Raw genomic sequence first — 15,013 nt, 5'->3', positions numbered from 1 at the left:
CCCTCCTGCAGGGGGCAGCAGAAATCACAATGCGGGGGAAACCGTGAAGCCAGCCAATGCCTCTACATAGCTCCATCTTATTTCAGACATCATGATATATTGGTGTATTGCAGTGTTTAGCTAGTGATATATCACCGTGTTGAAAGCCAGCTATCGCCCAGCCCTAGTTGTGGCCTCAGAGGGCAAGACTTGTCCACCCAGCTGGAGCAAGGAAAGAATGCACACAGGCACACATTCTGTCAGGCTCTCAGGCCAGTCCCGCTTGTCATTGGACCTCCAGGAGAAGCAGTTTCTGGATATCGTACCCCAGGATGGTGATGACTCCACTGAGCGGCCAAGGAGATCTGGCTTTTGGTGGACCACCTCTTCAAGAATGCCTGCCACCAGGTGAGCTGAGGGGGACGGTACCATTGAAAGGATGGGTGTGGGCTGGAATCCAGTACCAGTTTTGGGGTGTGCAGGTTCCAAACGCCACAATGGATTTATATCTTAGCTACCGATTCGCTCTTACAAACTCCTGCTGTGAGAATAGTGGCACCTTGGTGGAGGAAGACACAAGATTTACCCACCCGGGAAGAATGGCAGATGAAGTTGATGGACTATATGGAATAGGCAGAAATGACTGGCAGAATCCGACACCAGGGAGAAGAGTTGGTGGAAGAAGATTGGAAAAAAATTAACGATTATTTACAGAAATATTGTAAAACTAATGAGCTATAGAAAAATGGTGGAGTGAAGTTATATGGCTTTGGCAGAAATGTTATAAGGAACTAGGTGCAGTTAGATTGTTAATGTATTAAAGGGGGAAAAAAGGTTAGAATATGGAGTCTATTAACAGAGGAAAATGGAAAGGAATTGCTGAAACAGTTAATTGAAGTGGAATACAAAAAGGGAGGCGTGAGGAAGTCAATGAAACAAGTGAATGAAAGTTCAGATTGAAAATATTGGAAGTGTTTTTAATTGTTTTTGTTTTGTTTTGTTAATTCAATGTTTCATGTAGTGTTTTTGTCTTTGTTTTTTGTATTTTATTATATTGTCATGTTTAATTCTTTTTCTTTCTTTTTGTAATCTTTAAACTCTTAATAATTTATTTATTTTTTAATTTTTTTTAAAAAAAGAGAATAGTGGCACCTTGGTGGAGCGGCAGCGGGTGGGACATCCAGCATACGGTCTTCCTTAGAGCGGCTCAGAAGAACCCAAGTGTTCCCAACCATTGTCTGTCTCTCCCTAGCAAAGCGGCTCTCTGAGACTCGCCACTAGAAGAAGCGGGGAATGATTTCACTCTCCCATTGCCCCAAATCAGGAGAAGAGTAGTAGGAATGCTACTGTGGAAAGCAGGCGGGATACAATTCTCAGCCCTTGTGCCAGCTCTCTTGGTGATGGGCTTCTCTCCATTGTGCCATTCCTCGACCTCACATTATGCACCCCAAGGCTGGATTGTTCTTCATGCTATCCAGGATGTACCTCATCCCTTCCTAACGCATGGGTGATACTCTGCTTCAGGAGGACCTCTTCCAGACGCCGGGGACGCAGGACGAGCTGCAGGAGATAACTGAGTGCCTGGACACCAGCATTCCCGAGACGATCCGTATCCTCTTTGGGGGGCATTGTTGGGGAGCAGGGCTGCTTGGTGGTTTTCTTTTGCCCTTGGCTGGAGTGGACCTCACTTTTATATACCTGGTGGCTTAGGTTCCTAGGCCACCCCACCCTTAAGGCTCTGGGACACAGCACAATGAAATGCCCACAGTCAAGTCCAGTCATGCATCCAAACATCTTCACAGCTTTAACCCCCATTTGAAAACATCAGCCTGGCTAGATAGAGCAGAGGTGGGGAACCTTGACAGGCCCGCAAGCCCCACTTCTAGCATCATACGTGGTGTTGAGGCATCTAATCATAAGCCTGCATTTTTATCAAAGCTTCTATATGTTTAATCAGGGCTTGCATTTTAAAATAAGCTTAAAGATTTTCAAATGTTTCATGCCAGGCAAAAGACCAGCTGCCTAAAAGGCCTTGGCAATGTTTTTCCTCCTAGGAAAGGGGCCCCCTGATTTATAGCAGAAAACAATTCTCAAAGTCATAAAAAAGGGAGTTACAGACCTGACCTTGCATGTTGCAAAGTACTAAATTAAGGGTGGATAAATGGGTAAAATAACACCATGGGCCTCCCATTAAAACTTGAGCCGTATTTTCCTAAGGCCAGGAGCAATGGAGAAGCATCTAGCTGGCTGTGAAAGGAGGGGTGTAAACTGAAGAGGCTTCTTTTAAAGCTGTTTTTTTACTGAGTTCCTTTTTTACTTTACAAAGGCCTTATTCCTTTTAAAAGGCTACCTATGATAATGTATGAAATATATTAGCTTAAATATATTGGCTTAAATGTAATTATGCAAAGGATTTAAGAAATGCTAGATTCTTATTTCATAGAGTCATATTGCAATAGGAGACCAGAGGGGCAAATGAGCCCAGCCTCCTGCCAGACAGGAGACGCCATCGAGCACTCCTGATATATAGTTGTCAGGCCTTTTTGTTTAGAAACCATCAAATGAAGGAGATCTTTCAATGTTGATGTGAACTCAAGATCCTTGACATCTGTTGAAGATAAAAATTTAAGATTAACCATCTGTTTTAGAAGGCAATAGGGCAAGGAGGGCAAGAGGTGAGCTGGTAATTAAGATTCCTTGTTGAGACATATGTAAGATATATTACTACTTATTTGTCATTTATAGATGTAACAATATATAGCTCTTTGTGTTCCATAAAAGGGCGAGGAAATGGGTGTATCTCTTGTGATTGGTTCTAGCAAACAGCCAATAGGAATTTCAACCAGGCTGATTGGACAGAGGCAGCCACAGGAGGAGCAAGGGGGCTGGATTAAGGAAATATAAGTGCTGGCCAGAATGGCAGGAGGCCAGGCCAGAGCTTGGTAACCATGTACCACTGAGCCTCTCATTTATTTGTCTGACAAATAAATTACTATTTTAATTTCTCTATTGCTGCGTTGAATATTTCATTCCAGCTAAGCGTTAACCACAAGCAGGGTGCTACATTTTATGGTGCCCCTGTGACTCGGATAAGTGGTCTGCTGGAACGCAGCCCCTTCGCCCTACTGGGCAGGGTACAAGAGAGAGGATCTCTAAACTGCTTACCCGAGCGCGCACTGGTAAATTTTTCCAGGGGGAACGCAGAAGTCTCGTCTGTCTCATACCCTGCTCACTGGCGGCGACGGACCGGGGGTAAACAGGGAACCAACCAAGGGTAAGTGCACAAAGGGATTTTTGGCCCTCCAATTAATTGGGAGGAAGAGAAGTCTTGATCAAACTTCTGCGTCTCAGTAAAGGGGAACTGAGTACGCTAGGTGGTTGGGTACATCAGATGTTGGTCTGGTGGAGGAAAAGGGAAAAATTGGGAGGTAGAGTGTGGTGAAGTATCCAGCGCATTGTATGTGTGAGAAAGTACAGAGCAATCTGTAGCTGACCTGAGTGTGGAGTGGGCAGTACTTCGGTTCCTAGTAAGGCGACTTCACTAGGCAAGGAAACCCACAAAGCGCGTCTGTGAGTGACTGAGTGGATACTTCACAGGGCCATACAATGGGAGTTGGGGGTTCAAAGGGGGGAAATACACCTCTTGATTGTATGTTAAATAATTTTAAGAAAGCCTTCTCAGGGGCATATGGAGTCAAAATGACGCCAGAACGCTTGAGAACGTTATGTGAACTAGAATGGCCAAAACAAAATACTGGATGGCCATCTCAGGGAACCTTTGATATAAATTTAGTAAGCAAACTTTGGACTGATATCGCCAAAGAAACTGGAGGGTGCCCAGAACAATTTTCATATATAGATTCCTGGCTGAGCACATTAAATAAAAATCCTCCATGGATAAGGAAATGCAAAGTCAAACGATGCAAATTATTGGCTGTAAAAGCCGAAGCTAGGAAAGGAATCTTGCCAAATAAACTCAAACCCATTTTTGAGGGGCCAGAGGAAGAGGTGCTTTCACCTCCACCCTATGCGCCACGTCGAGGGGAGCCTAATCCAAACACTCCACCAGTTGTAACCCCAAGGCAAGAAAGTGGAATGAATAATGGGGGTGGAGTCACAGAACTTGATTCCTTGATAGATTATGATAAATATCTTCAGGAGGCATTGGATTCCTATAATAAAGCCCAAGCAGAAGTGGTTATTCCACCTGTGACTCCTAATAGACCTCCATCTACAGTCTCCTTTAGTGGAACAACTGATTGCCCACCCCAAACCCCTGTGCATCCAAGTCCCAGAGAAATATTACAGAAGTTACAGGGAGACCTTGATCGGTCAGCAAGCAATACAGCCAGGCGTATAAAGCTGCTAAAAGAACGCCTTAGAACAGATACCATCCCCTATGATTTGAGGCCCCTAGAGCAAAGTGAAGAGAAAGGTCACGTAGTAGCCCCTCTTAGAAGAGTATTTGATGCACTTGAGGAGCCTGTGCTGGTTAATGGGCAACCCGGACCACGGCCACCTCGAACTTCGACCCTGCAATATATTCCATTCACGACTACGGATCTGATGAATTGGAAAACACACACCCCATCTTTCGCAGAAAAACCTCAGGCTATGATGGACTTGGTGACTTCAATAGTAAATACTCATAGTCCTACTTGGACAGATTGTCGCCAGCTCCTAAATACTCTTTTCACTACTGAGGAAAGGAGAGACATAATTGAAAAGGCACAGATATATTTGCGTGAGCAGGCCAGAGTGGGAAATATTTTTAATATTGATCGTCATCTTCAGGACAACTTTCCCTTGGAAGATCCTAATTGGGATCCAAACAATGCAATTCACCTGGCCAGACTTACCACCTACCGCCAGACACTTGTGCAAGGTATCCGCAGGGCATGCCAGAAGCCCACTAATATGTCTAAAGTCTCAGAAGTAGAACAAAAACCAAATGAGAGTCCGGGAGACTTTTTAGAGAGGCTGCAGGAAGCCTATCGTATATGGACTCCTTTTGACCCTGAAGCCCCTGAAAACAGCAGAATGATTACTGCTACATTTGTGGCCCAGTGCGCTTCTGACATTCGTAAGGAAATTCAGAAATCAGAAGGATGGGAAGGGATGCTGATGAGCCAAATTATGGCCATTGCACGCCGAGTTTATCGGAATAGGGATGAGGCTGAGAAACAAGAGAAGAAGTAGTGGCAGAAGGAAAAGATGGTGATGCTAGCCACAGCAGTGAAGCAAGACTACCGCCCCTTAAATGGAGGGAGAGGGCGAGGAAGGAATCCAGCACTGGGAAGGAATCAATGTGCAAATTGCAAGAAGGAGGGTCACTGGAAGCGGGAGTGTCCTGAACCCTTGAGGTTGGAAGAAGTACGCCCAGGCCCAGGCCTAGGCCCAGACTCCGGCCCAAGAAACCAGGGACGGGGACGGGGAATGATCCGAGGTGGAAGATATCAGAGACCTGGACAGGGACGGAGTAGAGACAATTTCATTGGACTGGCAGAAGAGGATTTTACTCAAGACTAGGAACGACCGGACTCCATAAAGTTAGGCTTCCAGGAGCCCACGGTCACGATTCAATTAGGGAGCCATTTAATAGACTTTATGATTGATACTGGGGCTGAATACTCAGTACTCCCAGAACTATTGCAGAAAAAGGCATCCAAAAGTGTAGTCATTAAAAGTGCCACTGGACAGTCAGCCAAGAGGTCTTTCCTCCAACCTTTGGAATGCCAGATTGGGGGACATCGTTTAACCCATCAGTTTTTGTATATACCTGAGTGTCCAATACCTCTCTTAGGCAGAGATATGCTGTCCAAATTGCAGGCCCAAATCACCTTCACTCCTCGAGGTCCAGAAATGAAACTGCCATCAAAAGCAGCAGGAATAATTACCCTCTCAGTACCTAAGGAACAATCATGGCGCCTAATGTCAGCCTTGCAGGTCCAACCCACATTGGATACAGAATTAAACAAGCTCCTCCGAACTCTACAGGTGCCACCAGGAGTATGGGCCGAAAATAGCCCACCAGGAATGGCTAAGAATATAGCTCCAATTGTAGTAACCCTAAAACCTATGGCTACCCCTGTATCTGTAAAGCAATATCCCTTACCCCGGCGAGCAGCAGAGGGCATCCAGAAACATTTGGACCGCCTATTAAAATATGGTCTGCTTAAGCCCTGCCAATCAGAATGGAACACACCCCTTTTGCCTGTTCGAAAACCTGGGACAGATGAATACAGGCCAGTACAGGACTTGAGGCTCGTAAACCAGGCTATCGAGACCTTGCACCCAAATGTACCAAACCCATATACCTTGCTGAGTTTGATCCCACCAGAAGCAACATTTTTTACTGTATTGGACTTGAAAGATGCATTCTTCTGTTGCCGGCTGGCACCACAGAGCCAACCTATATTTGCCTTCCAGTGGGAAGACCCTTTGACAGGAACAAAAGGCCAGCTAACCTGGACAAGATTGCCCCAGGGATTTAAAAATTCCCCAACTTTATTTGGCACTGCCTTGGCGAAGGATCTAACAAGTTACCCCTCAATACCGGGAGAAAAGGTGGTTCTGCAATATGTGGATGATCTTATACTAGCGGCAAAGGATTTTGATACCTGTAAAGAAGGGACAGAGGAACTGCTCCACTTGCTCTGGGAAGCTGGCTACCGAGTTTCCCAGAAAAAGGCACAGTTATGTTTAGAAAAGGTCAAATATTTGGGCTTTGACATCTCACACCAACAACGAGCATTGAGACCAGAGAGGAAAGAAGCTATTTGCCTTATCAAGGAACCTACCACAAGAAAACAACTTAGAGGATTCCTGGGAACAGCAGGGTTTTGTAGACTATGGATACCTGATTTCAGCAGTCTGGCCAAGCCCTTACATGAAAGCACTCGAGGTGCAGAAAAGGACCCATTTGTATGGGGACCTGAGCAGAAACAAGCCTTTTTAGTTATCAAACAACGACTTATGGAGGCCCCAGCCCTTGGATTGCCTAATTCGGAAAAACCCTTTCAGCTGTATGTACATGAACAGAATGGGATTGCAGCGGCAGTCCTGACCCAGAGATTAGGAAGTTGGAACCGTCCAGTAGCTTATTTGTCTAAACAATTGGACTCAGTAGCAAAAGGATGGCCTCCATGCCTAAGGGCAGTAGCGGCCACTGCAAGCCTTGTCAAAGAAGCTGATAAATTTACTTTCGGCCAGACGATGTATGTGAATGTACCTCATGCTGTTCTGACACTCATGGAATATAAGGGTAGTTATTGGCTAACGAACCCAAGGATGGCTAGATACCAAGGCCTATTGTGTGAAAATCCCAGGATTCATCTACGGGTAGTGAATATGCTCAATCCAGCGACTTTGCTGCCCCTACCAGAGGTAGATGATGAAGAATCACATGATTGTCTCCAAATAATGGATGAAGTTTATTCCAGTAGACCTGATCTGAAAGATGAACCATTGAAAAATCCAGATGTTGTATATTATACTGATGGTAGCAGTTACCTGCATGAAGGTGCTAGACGAGCAGGATATGCTGTGGTCACCAATGAGGAAGTTGTGGAAGCTGAAGCTTTGCCTGCTGGCACCTCAGCACAAAAAGCTGAACTTATAGGTTTAACTAGAGCTCTGCAATTGGCAGCCGGATGTAAGGCAAACATCTATACTGATTCTAAATATGCCTTCTTAATCCTGCATGCACATGGAGCTCTATGGAAAGAAAGAGGTCTAATCGGAGCCCACGGGAAGGCCTTGAAATATGGACCTGAAGTAGAAATCCTGTTGGAAGCAGTATGGGCTCCAGAACAGATTGCTGTAATGCACTGCAAAGGTCATGGACGAGGAAGGGATCCAATAACCAGAGGAAATCATGCTGCTGACAAAGCAGCCCGAGAGGCAGCCCAAAAGCCTGTGGGAGGATTTATAGCAGCCCTCATACCAGAGGTAGTTCCAGAAGAAGTTAAACCTCACTATACCCCAGAAGAGAGGAAGTGGGCTGAACAGGAAAGAGCGGTTGTGAAGGACGGTTGGATGATCCTGCCGGACAATAGGATTTATGTACCTCATCATCTAGCAGGCACAATTGTAAGAAATTATCATGAATCTACTCACCTTGGCGGTACTGCAACCAGAGAGAGTCTCAGTCGGAAGTTGTATATTATTAATCTATCACAATTAGCAACTTGTATTTCACAGAAATGTGTTCTTTGTGCTAAAAACAATCCCAGGCAGGGACCGGTACAACCTCCTGGAATTCAGCATGTGGGATATGTCCCCATGGAAAGCCTAATTGTGGACTTCACAGAGCTGGTCCCTTCTAAGGGATTCAAGTATCTCCTTGTGTTTGTAGATACTCTTACCGGATGGGTTGAAGCTTTTCCCACCCGAACTGAAAAGGCACGAGAGGTAACTAAGAGACTCCTCACTGAATTGATCCCGAGGTTTGGATTACCTAGATGCATTGGAAGTGATAATGGGCCAGCGTTCATTGATCAAGTAGTACAAGAAGTATGTCGAGTTCTACAAGTGAAATGGAGACTGCATGCAGCATATAGGCCTCAGAGTTCAGGGAAAACTGAAAGAATGAATCGGACTCTGAAAACCCAATTGGCAAAATTAACCCAGGAAACGGGATTGGGATGGGTAGATGTGTTACCCATAACACTGTTTCGTGTTCGGTGTGCACCCACAAAAAGACTTAAGTTGTCACCTTTTGAGCTCCTGTATGGGAGGCCGCCCTCCTTTGTTCAGGATATTCCAGCTGACCTTAAACAAATAGGAGACCATGTGACACAGGAACAAGTGCAATCTCTCTCCCGTGTTTTTGTTTCTCTTAACAGGTGGGCCCTCGAGCGCACGCCGTGCAGCATTGCCGAGCCGATTCATCAGTTCCAGGCTGGCGATAGCGTATGGGTGAAAGAGTGGAAACGCGATCCACTTGCACCTAAGTGGCGTGGACCTTACACCGTCTTGCTCTCTACTCCAACAGCGGTGAAGGTAGCTGAGGTGACCCCCTGGATTCATCACTCTCGTTTGAAGAAGTCTGAAGGCAGTTGGACGTGCAAAGGTGACCCCTCTAATCCTTTAAAACTGACTCTCTCCAAAAACCCCTGTATCTAGCCCTACCGGGAACAGGCTAGGTCACGGGCAACATTTAGACGACCGGCCTGCTGCAGCCACAACCTGGAAGCTGGCTGACCTGCGCACGCCTGAAGCTTGAGGAGCGTCTGAACCAGCGACTGTGAACGGGAAGATTCTCTTATACAATTGATTGACTGCCCCCTTGTGGAACAATTATAAGGGATATTACTCATTGGGGATCCTCGGGATATATGTTTTGGTCTTGGTGGTTCCCCATTTCTGTCACTGGGGGAATCATATTGGGACTAATATTTATTTGCTATCACAATAAGGTAATCTTTTGTGGAAGGAATGCATATGCTAGACATCAACATGATTTTATTATTAATCCTGATCCCTTGGGAAGGGGAAGGGTCCTTGAATCTGACCAAATTTGCTAAATATGGATTCCGCCATGACCACAATATGTGGGTAGGCTTAGCTGAGATGGTAGCCAATGTTGCAAATAGGACTAATTGCCTTGTTAGCTCTCTTGGGCCAGGTGATTCAGAGGGAGGTATGCCCTTATTACCAATACCATTAAGTGCCATTGGTATGGTAAGCGAAATGCCACACCAAACAGAAGTACAGAATTTCCCCGGATGGAACTCAACTAAACCAATACGAGTTATACCTGTGCAAGGGGAAATCTGTGTGCATAAATCATCAGATGCAGCTGATCCTACCATGATAGGCTCCTCCCATTGCCACTATACTTGGGATTATATTAAGAATAGTCAAACCTGGGCAAACGGTACTACCTATCGAACTCGGAATACCTTGCCCTGTGCACCTCCTTTTATTCATGCATGGAAAGTGGTATGGAACATAACTGTGACAGAAAAAGGCAATCTAACATACTGCACTGTGAACTCTCTACCCCTTTTGATATTTCGCCTTTTGCACTCCACGTACCAAAAACCTCAGACCCGATGGTTGTGGTGGATATGTGGAGAATGGGCATACAAGAAACTCCCTTCCAAATGGAGTGGGACTTGTTTCTTGGGATGGGTATTACCACCAATGTGGATTATGCCCACTAGTTCGGCCAAGCGTACACGAAGAAACACTGATATTTCTCATATAGCAGGAGGAAGTACCCAAAGTTGGAGCGATACTGATGATTGGCCACCAGAGCGCATTATAGCCTATTATGATCCTGCCTCCTGGAATCCTGGTGAGCTCATACAAGGGGCACGGGATCCTATTTATAATCTAAACAGAATAATTCGATTGCAAGCAGTAGTGGAACTTGTAACCAATGCAACGGCCCAGAGTTTGAGACTTATTGCACAACAGTTGGATGAAAGTAGAGCCGCCATTTTGCAGCTGAAAATGGGAATGGATTATGTACTTGCCAGGCAGGGAGGCCTATGTGGAGTCTTGAACTTGACAGGGAATGCCTGTTGCTTTAACATTTCTGATAATGGTGAGGCAATCTGTGTGTTGGCCACAAAGATGGAGAATATAGCACATGTCCCAGTACAAACATGGGAAGGATGGGATATGGGATGGCTCACCAATTGGTTACCTAATGTCGCAGGACTCAAAGGGATACTATTGTCTTGCTTGTTTTTCTTGACAGTAGTAGTAATGGTTTTATGTATGATGCCATGTATCATTTCGTGTTTTAGAAGTACAATTAGCAAGATGGTTTCAAATGAAACTTTACCTCATATCATGGCCCTATACAGAGCTTTACCTCAGGAATATGATGAAGGTCAAGCTATCAAGGACACTTGGGATGAAGGTCCTTGAGCTTGAAAGGGGGGAATGAGGCATCTAATCATAAGCCTGCATTTTTATCAAAGCTTCTATATGTTTAATCAGGGCTTGCATTTTAAAATAAGCTTAAAGATTTTCAAATGTTTCATGCCAGGCAAAAGACCAGCTGCCTAAAAGGCCTTGGCAATGTTTTTCCTCCTAGGAAAGGGGCCCCCTGATTTATAGCAGAAAAACAATTCTCAAAGTCATAAAAAAAGGGAGTTACAGACCTGACCTTGCATGTTGCAAAGTACTAAATTAAGGGTGGATAAATGGGTAAAATAACACCATGGGCCTCCCATTAAAACTTGAGCCGTATTTTCCTAAGGCCAGGAGCAATGGAGAAGCATCTAGCTGGCTGTGAAAGGAGGGGTGTAAACTGAAGAGGCTTCTTTTAAAGCTGTTTTTTTACTGAGTTCCTTTTTTACTTTACAAAGGCCTTATTCCTTTTAAAAGGCTACCTATGATAATGTATGAAATATATTAGCTTAAATATATTGGCTTAAATGTAATTATGCAAAGGATTTAAGAAATGCTAGATTCTTATTTCATAGAGTCATATTGCAATAGGAGACCAGAGGGGCAAATGAGCCCAGCCTCCTGCCAGACAGGAGACGCCATCGAGCACTCCTGATATATAGTTGTCAGGCCTTTTTGTTTAGAAACCATCAAATGAAGGAGATCTTTCAATGTTGATGTGAACTCAAGATCCTTGACATCTGTTGAAGATAAAAATTTAAGATTAACCATCTGTTTTAGAAGGCAATAGGGCAAGGAGGGCAAGAGGTGAGCTGGTAATTAAGATTCCTTGTTGAGACATATGTAAGATATATTACTACTTATTTGTCATTTATAGATGTAACAATATATAGCTCTTTGTGTTCCATAAAAGGGCGAGGAAATGGGTGTATCTCTTGTGATTGGTTCTAGCAAACAGCCAATAGGAATTTCAACCAGGCTGATTGGACAGAGGCAGCCACAGGAGGAGCAAGGGGGCTGGATTAAGGAAATATAAGTGCTGGCCAGAATGGCAGGAGGCCAGGCCAGAGCTTGGTAACCATGTACCACTGAGCCTCTCATTTATTTGTCTGACAAATAAATTACTATTTTAATTTCTCTATTGCTGCGTTGAATATTTCATTCCAGCTAAGCGTTAACCACAAGCAGGGTGCTACAGTGTCAGGTGTGGAGACAGGTAAAGGCATGGCTGCAAAGGAGCTTCAAGGGCGCGTTCAATTGTTCTTTGGCAAGCAGGGTTTCTTGACCGCACTTTTGGAGTTGACCACCAGTATTTGTTGTTTGGATTGAAACCATGCCTGCAGAAGGACATTTCCTCGGCAGATCAGCTTTGCAGGCAGCTTCGTCAAGAGGGGAGGTGTGGGATAATTACAGTGGGATGGCTCAGCTGGTAGAGCGTGACACTCTTAATCTCAGGGCTGCGGGTTCAAGGTCCACCTTGAAAGGGGGAACTTGCAAGGTGGGCCCAGATGTATAAGGACCAAGCTTCTTGCTTTGGACCAGCCTGGGAAGGAGGCAGGCTGCAGGTAACAGGACAGAACACTTCCCTTGCCAGGCTGTCAATAGCTGGCAGTGACCACTCGGTGGCCGAAGCTCTGCTCATCTTCCTGGAGGCAGTGCCAGAACCAGTCCTTTGCTATGAACTGTATCAGCGCTGCCTTGAGTGCTCACATGACAGCCACCTCTGTCGCCAGGTCGGCCCCAGAGCCCCATCTCTTCCTGGCTGGTCTGTGGTGTGTACAGAAGCATAGAATCAGAAGGGATTTCCAAAGTCATCTAGTCGAAATGTTGCCGCAAGTAACAGGAAATCCACTAAAACATCCCTGAAAGCCAGTAAACCGGCACACTGGCAGGAGGGCTAGTCTGGTCTGGGAAGCCTTGTTAACTGCAGAGGTTGCTGATGTCTCCTTCGATAACCATCCCTCTCGGTTGTGGAGGGGGGTGGGGTGCGCACATGTTGCCTTTTTGCTTTCTGACCAGGACTTGTAACAATAGCCCACCTGTTTCAGTGAACCTCGCTTGAATTTCCAACCCAGGAAGCGGCCATATACTGGGCCATCTAGCTCAGTATTGTCGAAATTGACAAGCAGTGGCTCTCCAGGATTTCAGACAAGGGATGTTCCCTACCCTCCTGGGAGATGCTGGGGGTGGAGCCTGAGACTTTCTGCATGAAAAGCAGGTGGTTTACTGCAGAGCTATGGCCCTTCCCCCAAGATATCTCAGTTGGTAGAGCATAAGACTCTTCATCTCAGTGTCCTGAGTTCAAGCCCCACCTTAGGCATTGCAGGGGGTTCGATTAGTTAACCCTTGTGGTCCCTTCCGACTCTACAGTTGTATTATTCCCCAAAGTTCCCAGCAGAGTTCTAGTCCGGTTACCATTTTAAACATTCTTTTTTTTATGCCAGGTCTAAACCTGCAAACATAACAAGTACACCGTGCTAGTGATCCATGCCCCTCCTCTAGCAAAGCTCTGCACTGAAACTCCAAACCGCCCCTCCCTGTCTTGCAGGTGATCTGCCAGTTGCCGCGGTCGCATCAGAACGTGTTCCGCTTCGTGGTGGCTTTCCTGCGGGAGCTGCTGAAATACTCTGAGAGCAACAACGTCAGTGGCAACATGAAGAAGAAGAAGAGTTTGGATTTGATATCCCGCCTTTCACTCCCTTTAAGGAGTCTCAAAGCGGCTAACATTCTCCTTTCCCTTCCTCCCCCACAACAAACACTCTGTGAGGTGAGTGGGGCTGAGAGACTTCAGAGAAGTGTGACTGGCCCAAGGTCACCCAGCAGCTGCATGTGGAGGAGCGGAGACGCGAACCCGGTTCCCCAGATTAGGAGACTACCGCTCTTAACCACTACACCACACTGCCTGTCCTGGCTGGGAGCTGGCCTTCCTCCTGCTCCCGCCTCCTCTCATGCAAATGTTTTCGCTTCCCTGCAGCCACCCTCTTCGCCAGCCTCCTGCTACGGCCTCTGCCCAACGTTCTGCCGAGTGCCATCGGCTTCCTCCTGGGCTTCCTGCTGGGGGCGGATGACTACGAAAGGTGCCAAGCGTGACTGGAGACGAAGTGGGGAGGGAAGAGGCCTGCCCTTCCCCTTGTGCCATCTTGCCATGTGCCAGCTCCCTTCCCTGTGCTTCGCCCTTTCCACCTTTTCCTCTTGACTCCTGACACGGTTGCACACTTGGCTTTCCACATGGTTCCAGGGCATTGGCAGCAGGTTCAGGGTGCTTGGGGAGGGACCCTGTTGGAGGACAGTCATTCCCCTGCCCATCCTACTACCACCACTGCTGCTCTCAGTCCCTGCGCAGTAGTCCACGCTCTCCCCTTCTGCTGCAGCTGAGCATGTGCTACTCTTGGTGGGTACCAGGCATAAGGATTCCTGGCCTGTCCTGGGATTGCAGGACCTCTTTCTCTGTCCCCCCAGCCTTGATGCTCATCAAGAAGGGGCAGGGCAGCCACTGTGGCCCACGTACGCCTTAGCCTGCTCTCTATAGTTCAGCTATCTGTCCCCATTCAAGTAGAGTTCTAGGGTGTTCATTCTTCATGAAACACTAAGCACTGCCTAAAGGGACCAGGGAGGAGGGGGGGGCACAGGCTGGGCAGCAGGAGGGGAGCTGAGGCAGTGGGTACAGCTGGGTTGGGTTGGGCTCCCCACCCGACCCCAAGTTCTGCAACTTTGTCTTTCTGCTTTTCTGTCCTGGGTTCCTGTACTTGGTGCACACACACTCTTAATTTATTGGGAAACGGTTGTTTCAAAATGAAAGATCCGTTGTGCAGAGATTGTTCTGGTGTTTGGAGGGGAGCTACACTTGCCTTTGCTGGTTTCTCCACTGCTCTGAAGCTCAGCCAGACTTTCCAAATGTAGCCGCCTTGGGCCCTCGCAGCACACATGAGGGAGAGGCTGTGGGGCATCAGGTCGTGCAGATACCATGGAATCTGACTTGGCTCTTCACAACAAGGCTTGCAGGTGCAGAAAGAGGGCTACCTTGCTTCCCCAAGGTGTTTCTCAATTGCTCTCCTTCCTCATACTGCTTGCAGCTTGCAAGTTTCAGCCCAGCAGCAGCTGGCTGCGAATTCTTGCATAGACTCTTGAGGGGAGGTCTGCCCTCCCCTCTCCCCATTAAGCTTTG

General features: G+C 46.6%; 1 long non-coding RNA gene across 1 annotated transcript; it reads left to right on the top strand.

Moving 5' to 3' along the window:
* Window positions 1–334: 334 nt before the first annotated feature.
* Window positions 335–13,496, top strand: LOC309333273. Its single transcript, XR_014152436.1, has 4 exons — window positions 335–387; window positions 1,504–1,588; window positions 12,454–12,581; window positions 13,397–13,496. It is a non-coding gene; the product is annotated as an uncharacterized lncRNA (long non-coding RNA).
* The last annotated feature ends 1,517 nt before the right edge of the window (window positions 13,497–15,013 follow it).

Source organism: Podarcis erhardii, assembly GCF_964252035.2.
Source record: "Podarcis erhardii genome assembly, chromosome: W".
Taxonomy (NCBI): domain Eukaryota; kingdom Metazoa; phylum Chordata; class Lepidosauria; order Squamata; family Lacertidae; genus Podarcis; species Podarcis erhardii.
This window is presented reverse-complemented; position numbering and strand designations above follow the sequence as displayed.